The 23,310-nt window shown below is 39.5% G+C and overlaps 1 protein-coding gene and 1 long non-coding RNA gene across 4 annotated transcripts in view; one reads left to right on the top strand and one right to left on the bottom strand.

The window, feature by feature from the left end:
* Nucleotides 1-18,320, bottom strand: part of CDH6 (cadherin 6) — a 116,159-nt gene extending 97,839 nt beyond the window's left edge. For 2 of the 3 annotated variants that reach the window (XM_081825931.1, XM_081825932.1), the window contains exon 1: nucleotides 17,887-17,993. The gene's annotated coding sequence lies outside the window, so the exon portion shown is untranslated. Of the gene's footprint in view, nucleotides 1-17,886; nucleotides 17,994-18,143 lie in introns of those variants that run through there. The other variant, XM_081825933.1, reaches the window with a different exon arrangement.
* The window catches only part of LOC145722535 (uncharacterized), a 394,482-nt gene that overhangs the window by 52,414 nt on the left and 318,758 nt on the right, over nucleotides 1-23,310 (top strand). The gene's annotated exons all lie outside the window — the stretch shown is intronic.

The raw sequence follows: 23,310 nt of genomic DNA, 5'->3' as shown, positions 1-23,310 counted from the left end.
GTGCAGTGAGCTGCGCGAAGACGGCGGGGCCCGCCTCCGCTCCCTGAGAGCACGTCCTAGGCCCCTAGCTCTGTGCCAAGCCTTAGCCTGCCCCGCCAGGCCGAAGCTCCAGGCCATGCACACAGGGCTTTGTCACAAGACCGGACTGGGCTTCACGCGGAGGTCTCTGCACCGCCCTGGGGATGGCGGCTCGCCAAGAACTCTCTCTCCCGAGTGTGGGACCCAGGAACGCAAGCCCCTCGGGCCATCAGAGCCAGGCGATCAAGGGTGGCGGCCACCGACACCAGGGCACCAGCTGTGTGTAAAAGCTTCCTTTCGGGAGCCCCCGGAGCCCCGGGACCCCCGGAGCGGGGCAGAAGGAGGGCGAGAAGATGGCGCCTGCCAGTCACCGCCTGTGGGGGACTCCAAGAGCCCCCGGGGTCCCTCTGAGCAGATGCCTGCCCCTCCGGCTGCAGCTCCAAGACAAGCAGAGGAGCCTGTCCACACCGCCACAGACCCGGCGCCCCGGCATCGGCTGCTTCCCGTCGGGGCCCTGGGGCTGGTGAGTCTGAGCGCGGGAGTCCTTTACCGAGTGGTGGTTTCTCGCATCCTTCCAGCCTCGTGCCGCTCGGGGCCGGGAACCCCGCGTCGTCCAAGCTAGGCGCCTCGGGGCTCGTCTCTCAGACGCAGGTCGTAAGAGGTGGGGATGACAGACGGGAGGCTCAAACCTTTTGCTGCTCAGGGAGAGGCCCCTGGGTTTGAGTTCCCTCCTGACTGCCGCCTTGGCTGCGCCGGGGACGGGGCTTACGGGAGAGTGTGCCCGGCCTTCCATGTGGCCTGCTCTGGTGGGAGTCACTCAGCCAGTTTTTAAGGCGTCTTTCAGAAGAAGCTGTTCCATATGCAGCTGTAGATTTGGTGTGTTTGTGGGAGGAGGCAAGTTTAGGACCCCCTTAGGCCGCCATCTTGAACTGGAACCTCCTTATCACCATTGTATTTGTGGTGGTGTTTTCGGTGGTGGAGCTGGGTGTGTGTGTGTGTGTGTGTGTACGTGCATGTGTGTGTACGTACGCACGTGCACGAGCCGGCGTCCGTGTGTGTGTGTGTGTGTGTGTACGTACGCACGTGCACGAGCCGGCGTCCGTGTGTGTGTGTGCACGTACGCACGTGCACGAGCCGGCGTCCGTGTGTGTGTGTGCACGTACGCTTGTGCACGAGCCGGCGTCCGTGTGTGTGTGTGTGTGTGTGTGTGTACGGACGCGCGTGCACAAGCCGGCGTCCGTGCATTCGCGTGGGCGCCGTGTGTTGCTGATGCCCTTGCTTTGCTCCAATCACTACCACGTGGACAAGGGCAGGCTGGCCAACAGGTTAGAGGAATAGCCACAGGCCAGGGCTAGCAAAGTGCTCGAGAGAATTCGCGTCTATCATTTTTTACTTCATTTTGGCCAGTTAGTTCACACCTTTGCAAGCCCCAGATGAGGAGCCCAGCTCAGGTTGCAGATTTCCTGGGGAACAATGCTGAAGAGGCTCTGAGGAAATTCTGAATTTAAGCCACTTTTGGCACCGTCACTGTGTCAGCCAGAACACGGTTCCGTGAGTAGGATTATGGGCGTATTGCCCCCAGTGGCACATTACATTTGTGACATAAAAAATGTGCTTCATTCCAATCAGTGAAATTAAAAAAAAATAGCTTGCAGCATGTTAAAAATACCCCCAAAACCTCAATTGGATTGAAAATTTGGAAGAAATAATGGTAACAACAATAGTAACAGCAACAGAAACACCTGACACATGCGGGGTGCTTTCTACACGCTGGCCACTCTGCTAAAGTTCTTTTCAGCATTGTCTTGGTAACTTCTCACAACACCCTTATGAAGTTGAAACTACCATTTTCCTCATTTTATTGGAGGGAACTGCACTAGGAGAAATGTCCAACAGGGTCATCTGCCAGTCAACCTGGGACTCCCTTTGTTATACAAAAGTAGGACAGTTTAGGAGTTCAATGATAAAGATGCCCCCTTTCCTCAATTTTCTACATTACTCATCTCCTAATTAAATACTAAGCTTTCATGGTCTTGGTTCCTTAATTCTGCCCCCAACTTACTAGGAAAAAAAAAGAGAGTGAGCATCTTTGTTATAGTTAAACATTTGCAGATAGGTGAACTCACACTGTGGCAAGGTCAGCTCTAAGGGAATACAAATAAGATTAGGAAAAAAATTTAAGATTTTAGACTTTAGACTTTATTACAGGATGTCTTAGGAACATCCACATTAATGCATTTGTAAAAAAAAAAAAATCTCAAAACCTTACTTTTGCCTAAAATTACTCAGACAACAGGGGCAGAACTCTGTTGGGTTTTCATTTTATGTTTTGTAATTATTTTTTACTGTTTTGAGTTGGATTTAGATAAACATTTGCATTTCAGCTTATTTGCCTTTCAAATAAAACCTAAAAAAAAGGTTCTTAAGAAAAGATTCAGGTTATTTTTAGCAATAAAGAGAAAAGAAAATTATTTTGTGATGTTATTTTTAAACATCACTTTTTAAAGTCTTCTTAAAGCTCCAGTGGTTAGGACAGTGCTAATGGCAAAAATACTGCTTTAGAAAACACTTCAGAACATGCTAGAAAAGTTAGTCCAAGCCAAGCCCCATGAGAGCAAGGAAAGTGCTCACATGGCATGGTGTCCTTTGAATCTCTTAAGATTATTTTCTAAATGAGACTATGAGAACAAAATGAAATTATATTTTTCTTCCAGCTAGTTAAGCCTCAAACGGCTAGATGAAAAAAATATTTTCTTTTTGGACAGTGATGAATTTCTAGTCAGTCTATTCCCAAAACACACCAAAAACCTGCTTCATGCGCAGAGTAAAATGAGATAGGAATAGAGGTCATCCAGATGGCTTAAGTATCGCTCTAATTGCCATTTTGCAGGTAACCCTCACTTCATGGAATAGGTGGGTTTTGGTCTTATTTATTACCTATAAAGCTATAGTTTATGAAACTGAATCCCATTGAAGCCCTCACTTATATAATACAGTACATGAATCAAGGGAAGCTGATCCCAAGAATGGATCTTTAGTCTAAAAAGCCCATTAGCACATGGGATTTCCAAGCAATTAATAATGTATTAAGAGTGGTTGCATGACCTCTTAATCAGACTATCAGACTGAAGGGTATTGCCCTTAATTCTTGATTGAGAGAGGTTTCTCTGTCTTCTGCTACACAAGAATAAGGAAGTATGTGGCCCCACTTGTCACTGGTAACCATGTTAAAGTCTGAGAGAAATCTCTGGTTGAGTGATTTTGATGCCCAAGGTGGGGGGATGGAGAGACAGAAAGATCCTGAGTTTTTGATCACATCACTTATGTGTCTGAGTGACTTGAAGCCTGCTTTCCTATGGACTGTCATGTGAAATATAATTTTATTTATTTCTTAATGCAGTTTGAAATGGAACATACTCTTACCCATAAGCCAAAGCATCCTAACACAGGCTGAAAACACTTAGTGAGAAAGAGTATGAAGTAATCAGATCTTTAGGATGCTGAACATGAATTACTATATCTTGCTTTTCTGATCGCCTTTCCTCTGTTAATAGGCTTACTTATTGGCTTCCCCTTTACCCCCACTAGCTTAATCACTCCTGAAAATCCTTTAATTCTCTACTTAACCATTCTCAAGTTGGGGATGTGAGTGTGGGAGAGGACTGCCCCTAAGCAGTTTAGATTACTTGTGTTAATGAGTGATGTTACTGATTCAAAAGCATTAATCAAGAGAATAGTTGAGAGGCAGAGAAGAATCTTGGGAACCCTTAGTTTCTACTCCTTTTCCTCAGAAGTTACAATGTCCCATAGTGGTGAGATGTAATAGAAAAATTTGATAGGATATACCACCATACCTATTCTAGTCTAGAAAATCCACTTATAAAACAAACTATTGTATTGATTAGTAAGTTTAAAATTCTCTGTGTACCTTTGACTTCAGGCTGATGGATATCACATGAAAAGGGGAAGTATAAAGAACATCAAACCTCTCCCACTTCATCTCACAACTTTACAAAACATTTGGCATGCTCAGATAGAGAGCTGGGCTGAGTGCATATTTCATTGCCAAGCAATATTCATGAAGATTCTATTGCATGCATTGACTGCCACTTAAGGAATGAAACAGGACTACATAATCAGTTGAATTTAATTCAGTCTATTTTGTACAGCCATGTTCAAGGTTATAACAAGGTATGTAGAATCTTCTATTAAACTTCCTTATAGAACCTCAAGACACATTTCCAGGGTAGAAATTTAGGGGAAAAATTATTTTGCTCACAAAACATGTACACAAGAATGTTCCACAGATTGTTTTGTAGATTCAGTTTGATGTACTACTATGGGTGGATTATAAGCCAAAAGATAATCAGGGTTTATCAGACTACCCTCCACAAAAGAGAGAAAATATACAGCTACAGTTTTCAACTGGAACACATAAATAAAAACTGTAAACAATTCTATGCCTTGGTGTAGAGTGACCAAACAAATGTCAACTTTTAGATAATAAAACATCCTAAATAAAAAAACTCAAGTGTTGTATTAGGAGACCCACCAGTTACAGGGTCTGTAACTGTTTCAGATATTTGGCCCAAGTCACCAAGGTTGTCCTAGGGATATCACCCTTCCATTGGGTGTACCCTTTTGGTCTGGACAGTCTGGAAGGCTAGCACAGACTTTCTTGCTTCTTAAGTGTATTCCCACAATGTGTCCAAAGGAAATCTGATTATAAGTAAAGAAAACGAACATCCAACATGAATAATACAAAAACACATAAATGTAGTCCAGAATAATGTGTTCTTTCCATATGTCAAAAACAGCGCTCGGCCTTAGTGGTAAAAGTAAGAGCCAGAGGCCTCATTCTCCAGATGCTCACAGGTGATGCTTATAGGTGAGACTTAGGTGATCATGCAGAGACTTTTGGAAAGATGTGTTCACAGTTGCATTGAGGTTAAGTAAGAGCTATTACAGAAGCGTGTGGTGAGAAATCTCAGCTGAAAGCAGGACAGGTGAGTGAAGGTCAGAGAAAGCTTCTTGGAGAAATAGACTCTTGCCCTTTTTCTTGAATATCCAATAAGATTTGGCCAGGTGAAGATGAGTGGGGCTGCCAGAGGTAAGCAATCAGAACAGCTGTTCTGGTGCACACCAGCTGAATATTAGTACGACCATTTAGCAAAGGGAGATCCTAATCTGTTTCATGACTAAAAGACTCAATCCTGACAGAACACCTATCTGTTCATTAAATAAGTTTCTAAAATGGCAGTTTTGAGCAGTCATATTTTATATTAAATACATACTGGAACCAACCTAACATCAAAGCATGGTGTTACCCATGGCACTTGCCACAATGCCTTGCACAAAAAGTGTTCATTAAATGCTTATTGAGTTGAATTGAAATTCTATCGCCTGAACCTTAATTTCAGCTAGTCTTCTTGGGTAGAGTGATTTCTTGCCAAATGCATTTCTACTGGTCAATATATCTAAGGCTTTATGCTGTACAGCAAACTCATTGGTGAAATTGTAGGGATGGTTGGAAGAAACACCATGAATGTATTCTGAGGCATACTATCAATAATAAAACTCTGATAAGCTTTTGATATGAGTGGTTTTGGATGTGTGGTTGTTTCTGAGCTGGGGTGGAAGGTCAAAAGCCAAACCTAAAAAATGAATAGAGACCCTACAAATCATAATGTAACCTGAAATTGAAGGCTAATTTCTATATTCATATAAGATGTAATTGGGGAGAAGGCAATACATAATCAACTCTGAATGTCCTATTCATTATCTACCAAGCTGGTACTATTGGCCTACCATTAATAGAGCATGCATTCTAATGATGCTGTCTTCCTTCACTTTGTTTTTAAGTTCTGGCTTCATATTTAGCAGTTCTATTACTCTCTCAACATTGTAAACAGAGATTTACCTAATTGTTGGTTAGTAAAGTTACAGTTTTACACTCCTAAATCTTTAGTCCATATAGGATTTATCTGGTATAGAGTATGAAGAAAGCATCTATTTCCTCCAAGTGGCTAGTGCATGTTTGTCTTATCATCCACTGTCTCTCCTTCTTGCATTGGACACAGGAGGCCTTCAGTAAATATTACAGAATGAATAAATTAATGAATGATGAATCTGAACCTCCCAAATACTCTTGCCGGGGTCCCTTTGGGACCAGCATTAAGTGATTGCAAGACTGACTCAAAGTGAATAGCCAGGCCTAAAATTAAAAGGCTTTCATGGGGCTGGTGATATCTGCTGTTTTGGGCTATCATTAATTGATCATTGTTATGTAAATATACTGATATATTCATTGAGGGATGAAAAGGAAAGATGTGTTTTCTTGTTTTCTTTCTAGTTATAGTTCTGAATCCTGAGAAATGGTGTACGTTACATATATACATTGTATATCCCCACACTTCTGACATTATTTTTTGGATTTGTGATACATACATTTGAATCTATCTACCTACCTATCTATATCTATCTGTCTATCATCTATTTGAGTATATATACATGTATATACATATGTATATATTAAACATAAAAGGCACAAGAGTTCAGTAGTTAAGAGTATTGGCCATCAGGGGTGCCTGGGTGGCTCAGCCGTTAAGCGTCTGCCTTCGGCTCCGGTCATGATCTCAGGGTCCTGGGATCGAGCCCCACATTGGGCTCCCTGCTCGGTGGGAAGCCTGCTTCTCCCTCTCCCACTCCCCCTGCTTGTGTTCCCTCTCTCGCTGTGTCTCTCTCTGTCAAATAAATAAATAAAATCTTAAAAAAAAAAAAAAGTATTGGCCATCAAAACTGGATTTAACTTTAGCTCTGACAGGTACAGCTGACCATTGAACAACTTTGAACTGTGTGGGTCCACTTAAGTGTGGATTTTTTTTTTTTTTTTGATAAATGGTGTACAGCACTGTGAATGTATTTTTTCTTCCTTATAATTTTCTTAATAACATATTCTTTTCTCTAGCTTACTTTATTGTAAGAATACAGTATATAACACAGACAAAATATGTGCTAATCGACTCTATGTTATTAGTAGGTCAGTAGTAGGCTATTAGTAGTTAAGTTTTGGGGGACTTGAAAGTTATACATAGATTTTCAACTCTGTGGGGGATGGTGCCCCTAACCCTTGTGTTATTCAAGGGTCAGCTGTACTAGCTGTGTGACCTTGGGCAAGTTCCTTAACTGCTCTGTTTTCCAGTCTTTAAAATCAGAAGGATTGACAGAATTTACATCAGAGCATTCCTGTAAGACACTTAGAATGGTGCCTGGAATATTCTAAGTGCTCTCTAAGTGTTAGCTTTTATTGTTACCCTACTCAGTTTTCCCAGTCATCTTTCTTATTTTCTTATTTCACAATATTTTTAAAAGAACATACAGGATAGACTTGAATGAGAGGTGAAAAAAGTTACTCACTTAGCAAAAAAGGAATTGCTTTATTTATCAGAGAAAACATATAGTAACACGCACAGATGCTAAAACTGTAAAAGAAAAAAATCTCAGAAGAACAATGTTTAGTTTATGCTTGAATTCCTAAAATATATTGGAAGTGTAAACTCAGGAACTTCCTGTTTCCAAACAAATTAAGAATTAAAAAATCAAAATGACAGACTTCTTGCTGATCTGTTTAGGAAGGCATAAATTGTTAATCAGGCTCCAGGCAACATTGTTTCATACCAAGTTTAATAAAAAGTCTGCCTGAGGGAAGAAGAGGTCTGGTGGCCCGAGTTTGAAGCTGGGCAGCTCTGTTTACATGCTTAGTCCCTCTAGCTCTTGGGACACCAGGGAAAGGGTTTCCTTTGAAATCGGCTCCTTGTATAGGAGTCAGAATTATTAAAAATGATTAGCATGGCATGGAAAAGTTATATTTTTTCACTGGTGTGAATGAACATGAAAAGGAAATAAATTGGGAAAATATTTATTTAAGAGAATCTTTGGCAGCTTGTCTGAGAGTTTCACCCAGTAAGCATTTATTGAGCCCTCACTATGTGCTTATATTTGCTAGTGATGCTTTCATCTTAAAACTGCGATCTGGAGATGGAGAAGTGGTATTTTAAAACTATTTCTCCATTCTCCCCAGCCTGGATTTATCTATTCCATACTGCATTTTATACATGGATCAGGTGGGCTTTTGCTGTGCAGGGAATCAAGTAAGGAATTTTCTAAAAGTCTTGGCATTGTTTTTAGGAGCACTTGTCAATTAGGTAAAACCTAAATTGGCAAGTATTTGACAAGCACAGTATCTTTTGAGCAGTTGGAGTCTCACAGCTGCTGCTTTGGATTGTTGAGTTTAACAGACAGCCTAAATTTCACTCCTTGCTTTAAAATCTTTTTTAATAACATTATGGATATTAGTGTATATTTCTCAATTACAAAACACGGCAAGTTTGGCTCTTGTTTTCTGTGATTAATTTCTCTAACTAACCATGATGAGAAGATTGTCATGTAGAGAAAAAAAGAAAAAAATAAGCCTTTTGAAAATCCATTTTAATTTAGTGACAAATTGGGAAGCAAACATATGCTCTATAAATGTTCAGAACATTTAGGGTGCAAAGCAAACTTCTTGTTCTTCAGAGCCCAATTAATCCAGCATAGGGTTTCAATTATTTCTCCCCTCTCTGTCCACTATATAAAAATCTTTCATTATATCACATTAAACTCCATTGCTTGAGAGCATTTTACTTTTCTGTAGCTTTCACCTTCATATCTTAAATGAAGTAACAGTTCTATTTAGTGTTCTGTTTGGTGAGAAAGCAGTTATTCACACGCTCACCAGACATCTTGCAGTGTCCTTCCCTCTACTGTGGTTATCTCTTTATTTTAATTCTATTGTTTTTTAGAACACAAAGTACACACACATTTAAATTCAGTGGGGAGAGTTTTTAAGAAAAACAAACCATGGTGCTATTTGGAAAGATATTTTGGAATGTGGCATCTGAGAATTAAAAGCAAACTTGAGGAAGAAAAGCAGGTATCGTGAGACAAAATTTTTAAATATGAAATCCGTATTTGGACATGCCTGTACTTATTTCAAAGGTAGTTGACCTACAGGTAAATATACTTTCTCTGAATGCAAAACTTCCTGCAGAGTTAGTACCTTCTGGATCTGGAAGCATGGGATCACCTCCTCTTGATGACACTAATCAGTAATTGACCCCTTGATTCTGCTGTTTTAATGAGGACCTGCCCAAATATTTTTTGGTAAAAAGGCAGATATGAGTCAGAAAGAGAGTGAAACTGTGGCACCGAAATTTACCATAAGGCCTCCATTATAGAATTAATTCTTTATGAAACACTGACAAAATCCCAACTAGATACTTTTAAACAAGTAGTTTAATATGATAATAATCATTGGGAGATACAGTAGCTCGACTTCGTTCAAATTAGGATTCGGCAGTCATATTCCAGTCTTGGTGGATTTTATCATTTTGCATTGGTGATTACTTAGTCTGACCACACCATTTTGATCTGTGTTAAATTAGAACCTGTTGCTAAGGAGAGCTTAGAATATTTTAGTTGAATGTGAAATTGAGCAGTTTCGGACATTTTATAAAATGGATGATAGTAGATTAATGAAACTCTCTCTCTTTTTTTTTTAATCCTGCAAAAGAGGTTTAAGCTTTGCAGCTAAAAATATGATAAGCTCATTTTCATGACTGAAATCTACACCATAAGCTAGAAGGCAATTGCTTTTTGAAGTAAAAATGCAAACCTTAAAATACAATGTAGGACCTTAGAAAATTTGTGTTTGTCCACAATTATGTAAAGTTCACTTTTATGGAAAAAAAAAGATACTGTTTTATAATGTGAACAGTTAAATTGAACTGGGTTTTAAGTTATCATATTAGATATAAATTTAAAACTTTTTGTTTTCTACTGAATAATCCATTATGTAATCCAGTAGGCAAATTCATTGTTGATGACACATTCTGGCCATGTGTCACACTTTTGGAGGACTTGTTAATATAGTCAAAGACTGTATTAGTATTGCAAACAGTATTAATCTCTATAAGGTTTAATTAAGGGATCCAGGGATACCTTTTGATTGAATGACTTTTGTTTAGTTTGTCTTTTTGGCAATCTGTTTGGCTTTTAAATATCATTATAATTTCCCTTTACTTTTTATTCATCCAAATAAGGAAGAGAAGTAGGTCAACCATTTTTCTTTTTTTTTTTTTTTTAAGATTTTATTTATTTATTTGACAGAGAGAGACACAGCGAGAGAGGGAACACAAGCAGGGGGAGTGGGAGAGGGAGAAGCAGGCTTCCCGCAGAGTAGGGAGCCCGATGCAGGGCTCGATCCCAGGACCCTGGGATCATGACCTGAGCCGAAGGCAGACGCCCCATGACTGAGCCACCCAGGCGCCCTGGTCATTTTCAACATGATGTTATTCATTATCTAACCCAGTGGTCCTCAGACTTTTGGATTTCATGGAACATCAACAGTTTCTTTCTTTCTTTCTTAAGGGGGTAGAGTTGACATTGGGCTGCTCACCAGATTTTAATTTTGCTAAGGGGAAAAAAAAACCCAACATAATCTATCCATACACTTTCATGAAAGAATTGACATTTTAACTCCAAAAAAATGGGAAGATCACTGGGTACTTAGATTAAATAAATTGGATTTATAAAAAACACAATAGGTTGTCATAATTTTTCATATCCGATCACTGACCAATAAACTATTTTTTTCAAAGATGAACACTTGAATAGTCTGGAGAATCACTGACTTAGATTAAAGCTCACTCAAAATAACGATCAAGCCATTAAAAATAAAATAAAAACCTAAATTTTATAATGTGCCCCCAAATAGTGGTCAAAAGTTTGAAGGAAAATTTTAATTCTTCTTTACAATAGGAGCTTTACAAAATGGTACGAATACATGAAATTTCTAAAAAAGTTGAAATCCTTATTTTCTCCATAAATTTGCATGTCAGCTCCTTCACAGCATACTCATAAATAATAATGTTATAGATTTAAAATTCCTCTTTAATTTTTTTTTAGGATTTTATTTATTTATTTGACAGAGAGAGACACAGCGAGAGAGGGAACACAAGCAGAGGGAGTGGGAGAGGGAGAAGCAGGCTTCCCCCGAGCAGGGAGCCCTATATGGGGCTCGATCCCAGGACCCTGGGATCATGACCTGAGCCGAAGGCAGACGCTTAATGACTGAGCCACCCAGGCACCCCTCCTCTTTAATTTGTAATGCCATAATTAAGTGGAGATGATAAAAAGCAATATTGGCCCAACAACTAGAAGTTACAAAAGAGAGAGATGGAGACAACTCATTAACCTCTCTGGTCATCAGGTATCTCAAATGTAAATGATGGGTATTGGGTAAAGCCATTTCTGAGCTCCTGTCTATGTCTCACATTGTCTGATTTTATTTGTAATTATCCCACTGTTTATGAAAGCTGGATTAACTACATGACTTTCTGAGTATTGGCAATAGAAAGAATAGAGAATGGCTCATCAATGTCAACCATATATAATACTACTGTATTGTTAATAGGATGTCTTCTACCACCACCCCAATTTTTTTTTTTAAGATTTATTTATTTATATTAGAGAGAGACAGGGAGAGAGAGTGCAAGCGGGAGGGGCAGAGGGAGAGGGAGAGAGAATCTCCAGCAGACTCCTTGCTGAGCATGGACCCGGACAGAGGGCTTGATCTCACAACCCTGAGATCACGACCTGAGCTGAAACCAAGAGTCAGGCATCCAACCACTTGTGCTCCCCAGACATCCACCCACATTTTTTGGTTGGAAATTTACTGGGCAAAGACATCATTCAGACAAATATTGAACTGTGGTGGTAATGAAATAACAAAATTGTGGTCATAGATAGAAGAAAATAATTATTTTTACTCATCAGATAAGGAGGGGAAATAAATATGACCTTACTCAACTCTACCCACAGTCCTAAATGCTACGTATAGAGTGAGCATATCAAATGCACTGAGAAAGGACTCGCCCCTTCAGAGGGTACTGTGCAGGTGGGCTACCCCTGTCAATGAAATGAATAGTTGTCATTTTTAGTTACCTTCCTCAAATACTCCTCCAACATGAGGCTATCTCTGAAGGCAGGAGAAGATCATTTATTCTCTTATAAAAAGTACCATTATGCTCAAATGGCTCACACAATACTCTTTACTACAATTATAAACTGTAATGGCATGTTTGCAAGTAGTTTTTCAAAAATGAATAACCTACAAACATTTTCCTCAGCCTTAAAATCTGCATTGCTTCGGTCAAAATAATCAAGTCATTCCCATGCCCTCTTCTGCTATGTATTTCTCAGAGTGTCACGCTTTAAATTCTAAGATATCATAAGTGTTGGTAAACAGCACATTCATTAAGTGCTTAGCTCAAGCAGGAATTCCCTGGAAATTCAAACCAAAAAAGGGCTAAATAAAAAGGATATAGGTATAGCATTTTCCTTTTGACTTAGTGTATAATTATTACTATACAGAATACATGTAAAATACTTAGAACAGCATGTAAAATGTAGAATAGCTCATTAAAGGTTTATTATTTACTTTATAATTATCATTATTTTTTGAATGTATAAAAATTCTGAACCTAATGGTCAGAATTTTTTATCTTGGTTGTCATATACATATGTATATATATACATATGTGTATATGTATGATATACTTGTTAACAAGCAGTATGGCCTGGGGGTGGACTGTCTTGCTAGTTAGTCTTTCATCATGCTATACCACATCTAGAATCCAAATGGGTGACTTATATATGATGTGTATCACTATTATACACTTTGGTTTGCAATTGTCAGAAGATCACAGAGTGATCTATTTAATCAGGTAATCTGATTAATAGAGGAAATAAGCACCCAACAGTGTTAGTATAAAATCTACTTAGCTTGCAAGACAGTAAAGAGAAGGAAAAGAGTTAATGTTCTTCAAAGCACTAAGAAAACCTCTTTCTTTGATTCTCCTGATATTTTAGATCACTTTTTTAAAAAACCTACTTTGGTTATTTTATGATCCCTGCAGGATCATTTCCTTTAGGTGGTGATTTTTTTAAGGATAATTTTCAAATTTACATTCCATGATAGAGCAGTATAGTGTTCATTTTTTTATTTTTTATTTTTTTGAGAAGTATAGTGTTTATAAACATGTTAATGATGTGTTTATAAAGTTGTATTTAATAGTAGCAGTATTTATAAAGTGGAAAATGCACACTGTGTGAAATCAGCAATTTTGATTCTATTTCTATTCTTATGTTTCCTTTCTATGTAAAAATTCACCTCCTCATCTCTTTTCACTTGTACACCTCCTCAATTTATTTTTGTTTGCTGTTTTCTATTCCTATAACTTATTAGGTCTCCTGAACATCTTTTGGGTAGATCTACCAATTTAGGAAATTACAGAAAGAAAAAAACACACTGTTCTTTCAAGTGATGAACTATGAAGTCAAATCATACCTGGTGGTGGCTAGCTTTATACTCCCCATCTTCATAAGATGCTCTCTTCTACAAGGTATCACTGAGTATGGTGGGAGAAGCTTGGTACCCATGCTGCCCATTTATACTGCACATCAATTTAATAGTAACATTCTGGCCTTAATTAAACTCTTCCTCTTATAAATCTCAGCAAGGTGATCTGATTAATAGAGGAAATAAGCACCCAACAGTGTTAGTATAAAGATATTGAACGGATGAAACAAGGTAAAATAATCTGGAATCTGTGGTGATGGCAGGCACAGCGCCCTCTGTGTGTGTGTCTAGTTTACATTTATGCATGTGTGTTGAGAGCATTCTTTTTTTTAGTGGGTTTTCTGTGTTGGAAGAGTTAAAAATTTCCTGGATAGTACAGTCTTGAACAACTAGATCCTGGCTGTTTCTGGTCCCCTCTGACCCAATCATTTTGGCTTAAAGAGCTTTAGTCCATTTTACTTTTGTAGTAATAGAGATGCACCAGCTTTTTGAATGGTTATTTGTACGAATTTTCCCCTCTTATCTTCCTATTTTGTGAGTGATGGGGTTACGAAGACTGTATACACTTGGCTCTACAGTTAATTAGGGAGAACCTGAAGATTCTCATATGACTGCTTTGAAAAAGGGAGCATTCCTTAGGAATAGGACTTTTAAAATGTAGGCCAGTTAATCTCCATAAGAGGAAAGCTCAAACAAAAATATTACTGTTGAGATCCAGGCAAGTGCCTCAACCTCATCTATCTTCAAAGTAAAATAAAAATCCCATTGGAGAACAAAAAGAGAAATAAAGAAATAAAAAAACAAAACAAAACCGAATTTCTGTATTTTTTTCTCTACTTTTACTGGAACAGTGTCACAACTAGGTGCTTGTTCTCTCTCTCTCTCTTTGTGAGTTTTACTTTTTTCTTTCAGCAGTTTCCCCATTAGCATGATGTTCTTGAGTCTTTGTATTTAGAATTATTACTCAGAAAAAAAATTTATACCAGAGAAGATTTGATTATCTACATTTTCACCTTTTTGTGAAGCAAATAAGGTAAGCTCAGTAGACACTAGCTAGGCTGAAACACTATTAAAAAATGCAATTCAGACTGAGTCACTGTTCGTTATTTTTATAAGCAAGACCCTAATTCTGATCAACCCCAAAGAATGGGCTGCCATGACTAAGCAAGCAGCATAAGGCAACTGGCTTCTGCTGGATGTTATCTCATTTGGAACACATTTCAAACTTTAGAACAGATTTTTAAATTGGAAGTTGAAACCTGCAGACTGTCAGCAGAAGAGGGTGATTCACCCCTAGAGAACTTACTTTAAGTCCCAGGCAGAGTTTTTTAAGGAGTAAGTTACTTAAAATCTGTTGTGATACATCAAAGAGAGAAATAAAAACAACTCACAGAATAAGGGTGAATCATGCATCCAAACAAAATTTGGACTTTTAATATATGCTTATTTGAATGGGGGATTTCTTTAATTTAGAAGCCTTAGTTCAATATGCTTGTGAATGCTTATGGATCTCTGAAAGGCTAATTAAATTTTTTTCCAGCAAGTATTTCTTTAGTGGGGAGGGGTTCTTTGCATGGAACTTTTTGAGTCATAACTATAATAATTATTGGATAAATTTGAAGGAGGGAAGTACAGTCTTGGCAAGGTCAGAAATAAGGAAAATCTTGTATTGATGGTGTGAATTCTTTATTAATTAGCTAATGCTTTCATTTGGAATTATAGGAAAGTTACCCAAAGTTTAGATACCGAGAAAACTGTGCAAATGCTCCTGAGTTCCTTAAATTAGAGGAACCGTACACATGATAGCAAAAATAATGATTTTAACCTGGCAGAAATGTCAAGCTAGTACTTGGAGGACATTAACTCATCTATGAAGAAAAAGCTGCTATGGATGTATTATCTTAGCTAACAAAATCCATGATGCAACTGAACTACAGGGAGAAATGCATGGAGTGACCCACTAGAGGTCCCTTCCAACTAAAAAAAAGTTTCCATAGTTCAAAGGATGCAGCCTTAGTAAGTTGGCATTCATGACTGCAAAGCAAGTAAGGGCCAGAAGGGGGGACCACACGTTTCACCTCCTTAGGAAGAGACATGATTTTTCAGAATATTTATCACATTTTATTTCTTTTTAACATCCCTATTAGGGACACTCAGTTAGATTTAATTAGATATTCAGAACTTGTTGTTCCAACTTACTGATACATTTGCCATACAGAAGTGTTTTTTTTTTTGATGACTTGGAACTGTAGTTGTGCTTTCTAGAAATTTTTACTGTTTCAAATTTCTCAGAACAGTATTTTGTGAGATAGACTTTTTTTCTTAAAAAATGAAGAGTGCCTTAAAGTGAGTTTTTACTTGCAAAGCTGATGGAAGTGGTGGGTGGAGGAGGTAAGGTGCACGTTTTCTGATAGTAGGCAACTTGGTAGAAAATGATTTTGTTTCTATACATTATCTTTGCGAAGTTAGCATTAAGAAATGTAATTGCAATAAATTGATGTAAAAGCCAGATAATAAAGGGACTAAAAGTCCCTATAGAGAATCCAGTTTGTCACTTATAAGGGCAGGAAAAGATAATTTTAGACAAGTACAGTAGAACTAAACCATTGCCATTTTCCTTCAAAAATGTGCTGCTGCCTCTCATGTTTTTCTGAAGAAATTGGTTCCTCTGCTTCAAAAGTATGCCATGAACCATCAAAATAGGTAGAAAAAGATAGGCCTTTTATTTCCCCCAGTACCTTTTTATTAGAACATACCAAAGAACAAAAGGGGGTGAGATACAATCCTGTGCAATTGTATTTTCCAGTAAATTGTTGGATTTCTTTTAAGTTTCTGAGCTCTGCATTGAAAATCTGGCCTCTGGCATAAACTTTGCCCTCTTTCTTTTGACATAATGAAGACATCTGCTTGATCATATCCCCTTTCTTCACACAACTTATTTTCCAGATCTCTAAAATAGCAAACACAGAGCCATGCAAGTGCTATTACACAAAGGATGACACTCAAGCTAAACTGGAAGAATTTATTTTCCTCCTAAAGTAGAATCCTAAAGGTTTTCCTTTTCAGGTAAACGTGGCAGCAAGAGGAAAAAAAAGGAGATAAGCAATCCTTGGCTACCATTTGTATAAGCCTATTTGTTATTCATTCTTAGAAGAGTTGTACATTTTCTAGGTGCATCTCTGTGTTCCTCTTCCGACACAGAGAAGAGTTTTTTTTTTATCCCCCCTGGATAATAAACAATCAGAAAGCCCATATTTTTGTGTGTGTACCCCTCCGGAGCAGCCGTTCGAGTACACACCAGCTACTCCAGCAATATTCTTGAAGGAAAAAAATCTCTTCTTTCTCACATTATGTGCTTCAGTAAGTGAAAGTGAAGATTGGTGGAGACACAGGATGATATACTTCTATAGTGTGAATATTATAATTAAAATGGCTTTACCAAAAAAAACAAAACAAAACAAAAATAAAAGAGGGAGAGAGAAATGTGTGGCTATTCTAGATGATTAAACTTCTTGGTACTTGAATTTTCTCAGTAGTTAACTCAGGTGAGCAGCCCTTTGCACTAACAAGGACCTGCATATAACTCCCCATAAAATATGGATTTTATTGCAGCAGTGAAAACACTTCTCAGCACTATGCTGACCTCTCCAGCATCCTCCATCTCAAGATCTCCGATAACTCTTGGCAGAAGAATATCTAACTACAGAAGAAGTAATCCTAGCTCTGCAACTGCTGCAGTACACAACACAGCAATGTCCCCTCTTACTAAATGCTGGGATTAACGCATTGGGGGGCTCCCCTTTTCCTGCATCGGACACCTACGACCAGGCACACTTGATCTGCTCTCCAGCCAGTCTGAGGGAGGCGTTATCCCCCAGATTTGTGCCTGGCCAGCCGTGGAAGATCACCAGCGATCTGCGTCTTCCACATGACTTTTTCCCTGGACAGTGTGCTCCATTTTCGGAGTCCAGTGTTGGACTTTCCTTGCAACCCAAGCATTTCTTTCCCTCTGTGAGCCGGCAGGCATTTCCCCGAACGTGCAAGCTAACAGTTTTCTTTGGCTCCTTCTCTGAGCCAAATCATCTATTTAGCTTAAGTTTTCCTTACTGGGAGCATTCAGGAGTTCTCAAGCTACCTGATTTTCTGCTTTACCCCCTAAAGGCAAAAAATGTAACTCAGCCAAAGCAGTCCCCGCACAGACCCTTGTGATGTGGGCAGGTGGAAATAAATCAAGCCCCAAACGGCTCCGCGGGTCCTGCACGCACCAGCGCCCTTGGTAATTGACCAGCCAACTTTGCAAATGCCGAAGCTCCCCCGGCAGCCTCTGCCGGTGGAGAGAAAAGCAGCGAGTTCTTCCCGGCGGCCCGTTACTTAAGCTCCCACCCAGCCCCACGGCGGATCGGTCTTACCAGAAGGCGGAGGAGCGGCGCCCAGGCTCCCCGGGAACCGGCGCCCGTCGTGGGCAGCGGCAGCAGCGCCGCCTGCGCAGCCAGACCCGCGCGCCTGCCCCGACCCGGGCTCGCAGGCTGAGCATCCCTCCCAACTCCGGCGTGCGGCACCCATCGGGCAGAGGGGGCTCTCTGATTGGCTTCCATCAACGCTACAGAATTAAAAAAAAGGAAAGGCATGCACAACCACCACCGCCGCCAACAGAGATCGAACCCACCTCTGCTCGCCTTCCTGCGCCCGGGGAAACCCTGCGACCCGCCCAGGTTGCTCCTGCCTTGGCTTCTGCGGTCGCGGGCTCTGCGGTTTGTGCTGCCGCGGCTGAAACTGCGGCTCTCGGGATGGGAAGGTTACGGGCTCGGGAGAGCTGGCTCTTGTGGGCACACACTGATTTGCAAGTGAATGAAGTGGGAGGGAGCAAAGAGAGGAGGACTTTGTTAGAGAGGCCCAGTGCCTGCCCCCGCCCGCCCCCTCCCCTTGACAGAATGACTCCCTGTGTTTGAAGTCCTGAGCAATTCGCTCCCGGTAACACTCCCTCCGCCCCAGGCTTTCCTTTCCTTTCCTTTCTTATTTTTGGGGGTTAAAACATACTCAGAACTTGTGTGACTCCGTCTGTTTCCTCCTTTATACTGTCAAAATGCACCTTGCGCTATTATCAGCAACAGTCGGATGTTCTTTTTTTCTTTTTTACCGACCGACCGAGCAGTTACAATTCCCAGGGACACAGTACCTCGTCGCGCTCCCAGCCGGCCAGCTTCGTGTTACAGCACGCATAACATGCACACACATAAAACAAACCGGGTCTCCCGAGATAACAATACCGGTGGCTTTTCTACACCACGTAAACCGGCGTTCTCCAGACGCCAGCAGACACACATTCAGACGTGTCTTTCCTTCTCGCCTACCAGGAAGACAGGTTTTTACATAGTCCTGTGATCTCTGTTGCTCTGTCGGAGTGAGCAACCCCAAGATGTTGTAGCATGAAGCCGTGCTTCCCTGGGCTTGCAGAAACACTCCAAACCCAATCCCTCAGGCTTGCCGATGACTTACGGCTGATTCCATCTTTCTAAATGAGTTAATACAAGGATACAAGAGACTTGAAGAAGAGGGGTGTGTAATGATATTCAAGGTCTGCCTAACGGTTTAAGATCTTTCAGGAAAGTTCCCGAAGTAGGATAACCTGTAAATTAAACTCTTTGGTACACATAGCAGTTGGAATAGCTATATTTACAGTTACAAAAAAGTAATTTCTAATATTAGCTGCAAAAATCTTAAGCATGCCAAAGTAGTATTAAGCGAGAGAGTTATGGTTTTCTACATAGGCGATGTAGACATGATGGAGCCAGGCACTGTTGAATTAGGAAAATTAAATCTAATTACCACAGTGATTGCACCCAGGGTCAGTAGCATCCCAAACCAGCTGTTTGTGTAAGCTGTAAGTTCATGGGGAGATTTCCATTGCCTGGTGCTCTAAAAACAAAATCCGGGCCACTTTGGCCTCTGAGTGATGAAACTGGTTGGAGGCTAGTCTCCTTCCCAACTGAGCTTTTACTAGAAAATCTTTTGTTTCACTAATAGAAGTTCAGGCATTTAAATAAAGCCAAAATCAAAGTAGTTCCTCTAGGCAATCAGTGCTTCAAAGAAGTGTGCACGGAATGGTTTTAGCACAGATGTTCCACACATGGAAGATGGAAAGGCTCTGAATTTCTTTCTTGAAAAGATCTTCCCTTAACGAAGAACTGCCACCAATTTACAAAGAAAGACTGAACATTTTCTCTTCGTGCAGCTATTTAAACTCTTGTGGAGAAAGGATAGGCAAGAAGAAATCTGCTTCTGATTCATAGTTCATTCCTCAGATTATGAATTTCTTATAAAATTAATTGGAAATACTAGCTTTTTATGTTTGTATAGTACTCTGCTGATTACAAACTCCTTTCATAGACTTATTTAATTCTTTTTCCAACAAGTGGTATGATTTTTCCTCATCAGGACAGAGGAAATAGATTGATGAAGAGATCACATAGGTTAAGTAATATGTCCAAGGCAATAAAACTGATAAGCAGAGGAGGCAGACATATTCCTGGAAAAATTGTGTGCAGGTGTGTATGTGTATATATATAAGATATACATACTATATATAATTTATATGTAACATATTATGTAATTATGTACTTGTAAGTATGCCAGTAAAAATGTCACATTTTAAGACTATCTTTTACAGAAAGATATGCAAATTAACTGATTTTTATGGTAAAAGTGGGAAACTAGTGGAGTTGATGTTCTACCCATTGAACAAGTTAATATCTGACAAAGGAAATCTCTAATTGTTTGCAATATACTGTTCTTCAAACCCCATTAAGCCACATATCAAAAGGGGCTAAAACAACTACTTTTTATTAGGAATGGATAAACAGTCAATTTGCTTCTGAACAGTGGCAGCTTTGAATCACGTAAAGGATGGCACTTTTATACTAAAAAAGGTTTTTGTGTGATTTTTGAGGATCTCTAGTAACATTTGCCACAATCATTATTAATTTTTCAATGACTAATATTGATATGGATGCAAATATCCATAATTACTTTATCCCAATTTCAGAGATGAAAGAACTGAGAGTTACTAAGGTTAAATGATTACCTGGTGTTCCATAAGTCCCGTTTGCAGTTCATTCTCTGGCACACCAAAGCACGGTGACAAGTCACAGAAGCTAATTAGAGATAGTTAAACAAATGTGTGTGTGGGGGGGCGTCTTTGCTATTATCACATGGGCTCTTTTTATGAAATGTGAGTGGAAATTCTGCAAGGCCTCTGGAGAGGCCCGGACGCAGACCCCCAGGAGCTACCAGCACCCTGCTTGTATCCGTACTTTTTTCCTCCTCACGCTTCTGCTTGGGTTTTCTCTCTCATCACAACCCTTCCTGTCAGTCAGACCTTCATAGCCGCACCGCTGATGGCTTCTGAGCTTACCTGGTGGAAAGGGAGTGTCTCCCTCTTTTTGCTCCATTTCCAATTTTATGATTGATCTGGCGTTCTGGACGCATCAGCTGGAGCTGGGGCAGGGGGAGGCAGCAGGGTCACCTCCACGCTGGGTCCCCTAGCAGTGGGGGCCTGTCCTTGTGAGCTGGAAGACCTCCCTAAAAGTGTCCCATTTCACCTAGTCTCTTGTTTAGGAATTCAGTACAGCTGAAGTATCTCATCAGCTTTTAGGTTAGTTCATTATTTTATATGCTTCAGTCAAAATTACTTGTACTTCTCTCCTTTACAGCTTGCAAAGTTTCAATTTAAAAAAAAAAAGAATCTCCTTCATAGACCATTACTAAGGATATTAATTTTGATGAGGGATTTTTCAACTTCCACTAAATCTCTCTTCAGATGATTAAGAGGCCATCTTATCCTTATAATGGGGATGCATATAAATAAATAATTACAAGTTCTCTGACTTTCTTTTCAATAATATACATCTGTATGCAATGATTATCTGGTAAAAACATTTTCATGATCATCAACAATTATTCTTGATTAGAAGAAAAGGTTCATTTTTAAAACCATGCACCTAATTAAGAACCTTGGCATGAGGGGATGTGCTTCAACCAATCCAAATCTTCCATCTAAAATTTACCTTAAGTGCGTTGCTACCAGAAAAAGTATACACGTTATAGTGCTTATTACTTAATATCATGATGTGCACAAGTGAACAGATTTCACTGAGGAATGAATGCCTCATTCCCCCACTCTGCCCTGTATGTATATGTGCACACGGGTGTGCTCCCCCCCCCCCCCCCCGCGGTGTTTAAGGGGGAAAAAAAGGTTTAACCACTCTGGGTATTATTGAACTGAAACAAGGAGACAGGAAACCTCAATGGAATTCCCCTTTTGTAAGAGCCATAGACATCTCAATACAAGCTAAAATAAATTCACACAAATTTCATGTGCTTATCCAGGTTTTCTACTCCTGGGAGAGTTTCCAATACTGTATTTAAGATGGGTTGGATCCCAGGATGCATTAAGACATTTTTCTCTTGATCATTATGTTTGACTCATCACTATAGGTAGATTACAATAGCCAGGAGATTTCCAAATGCAATAAATGTACAGCAACACAGTGTTATTGACCTACCGAGGACATTTTAGTATTCTGGGAATTTCAGGGTTGTAGAGTAGACTTCAACTTTTTGCCAAATTCTTTTTGCATTTTATTCATGGCTTTGTGGTAGAATCTAAATTTGCCTGATCAGTTATGTACAATCCAAGTTTGGTGGACTGTACTATGGCAATGAAGGGACATGTCTTTGTTCTGAAGAAACAACCCATTAGGAGAGTAAGTATCAGTATATTTTCTTAAATAACTGGTGTAGACCAGAATAAATTGAAAATCCTACACTTGCATCCAGAGGGTAAAATAATTTCTTTCTTTTGCTAATCCGTCTCCCGATTATAGAAGCACTTGATGGGAATAGTGGCAGGCTGGAGTAGGAAAAACAATATAATAATGTATGTTCAAAAATATTTTGGGACTTTATAGATTTTTGAGAGCATTAAAATTTTACAGATTTTGTCAAAAAGAAGACAAGGACAGAGACAAAAAGATGATTATCCTCTGTATTGGTATAAATGTTCTTTTTAAGAAGAGACCAGATCTCACCTAGAGCCTTCTTTTCCTCTTTAGGTACCACACTTAAGTACCCTTTTTCTCTTTAGAGAAACCCCTTCTCTTGGGTTTCCCTTGTACTTTGTAAAATACCTGTAGTACTTTCGCTAGACCTCATTGTTTACATATTCTTTTCATCTACTAGATTGGATGTCATTGAATTATTAAAGGTAGAGCATTTGTCTGTTTTGGTCATCATTTTATCTCCTGGTGCTTGAAAGAGTGCTTGGTACCTACATGTATAAATAAGTAGAGATCCAGATAAAATGAAGTGGATTTAGTAGACAGAACCTGGAGATGGCACAGAGACTTAAGACCATGTTTATGAACTGAAGGTAATAAGACTGGAAAGGGGAAGGTTCAAGTAGGCCATGAGCAGTCTTCAAGTACTTGAACAGTGCTACAGAAGAAAATTAGACTGGGTTTTACCGTGATGGAAGCTTCAATTACTATCAATTGGTGAAGCCACTGGAAAATACTGCGTTTCATTGAATATAAGACACCCATATTCTCACATGTTAACATCTCTGAAATTATGATGCTTCTTATAGTTGACACGGTAAGAAAGCATCATGTCATGGTATAATTGGCAGTGTCTTTTCTTTCTTAATGACACATGAAATAATGGTGCAACTTACTACCATTGGCATCTTAGATCTGATGACATGCAGATGGTAGATTTCAGCTTACCATATGGAAGAATTTTCAAACTATTAGTGCTGTTCAAGATGAAAGATACTG

This window comes from Leptonychotes weddellii, chromosome 7, assembly GCF_054177405.1.
Source record: "Leptonychotes weddellii isolate Sample4059 chromosome 7, ASM5417740v2, whole genome shotgun sequence".
NCBI classification, from domain to species: domain Eukaryota; kingdom Metazoa; phylum Chordata; class Mammalia; order Carnivora; family Phocidae; genus Leptonychotes; species Leptonychotes weddellii.
This window is presented reverse-complemented; position numbering and strand designations above follow the sequence as displayed.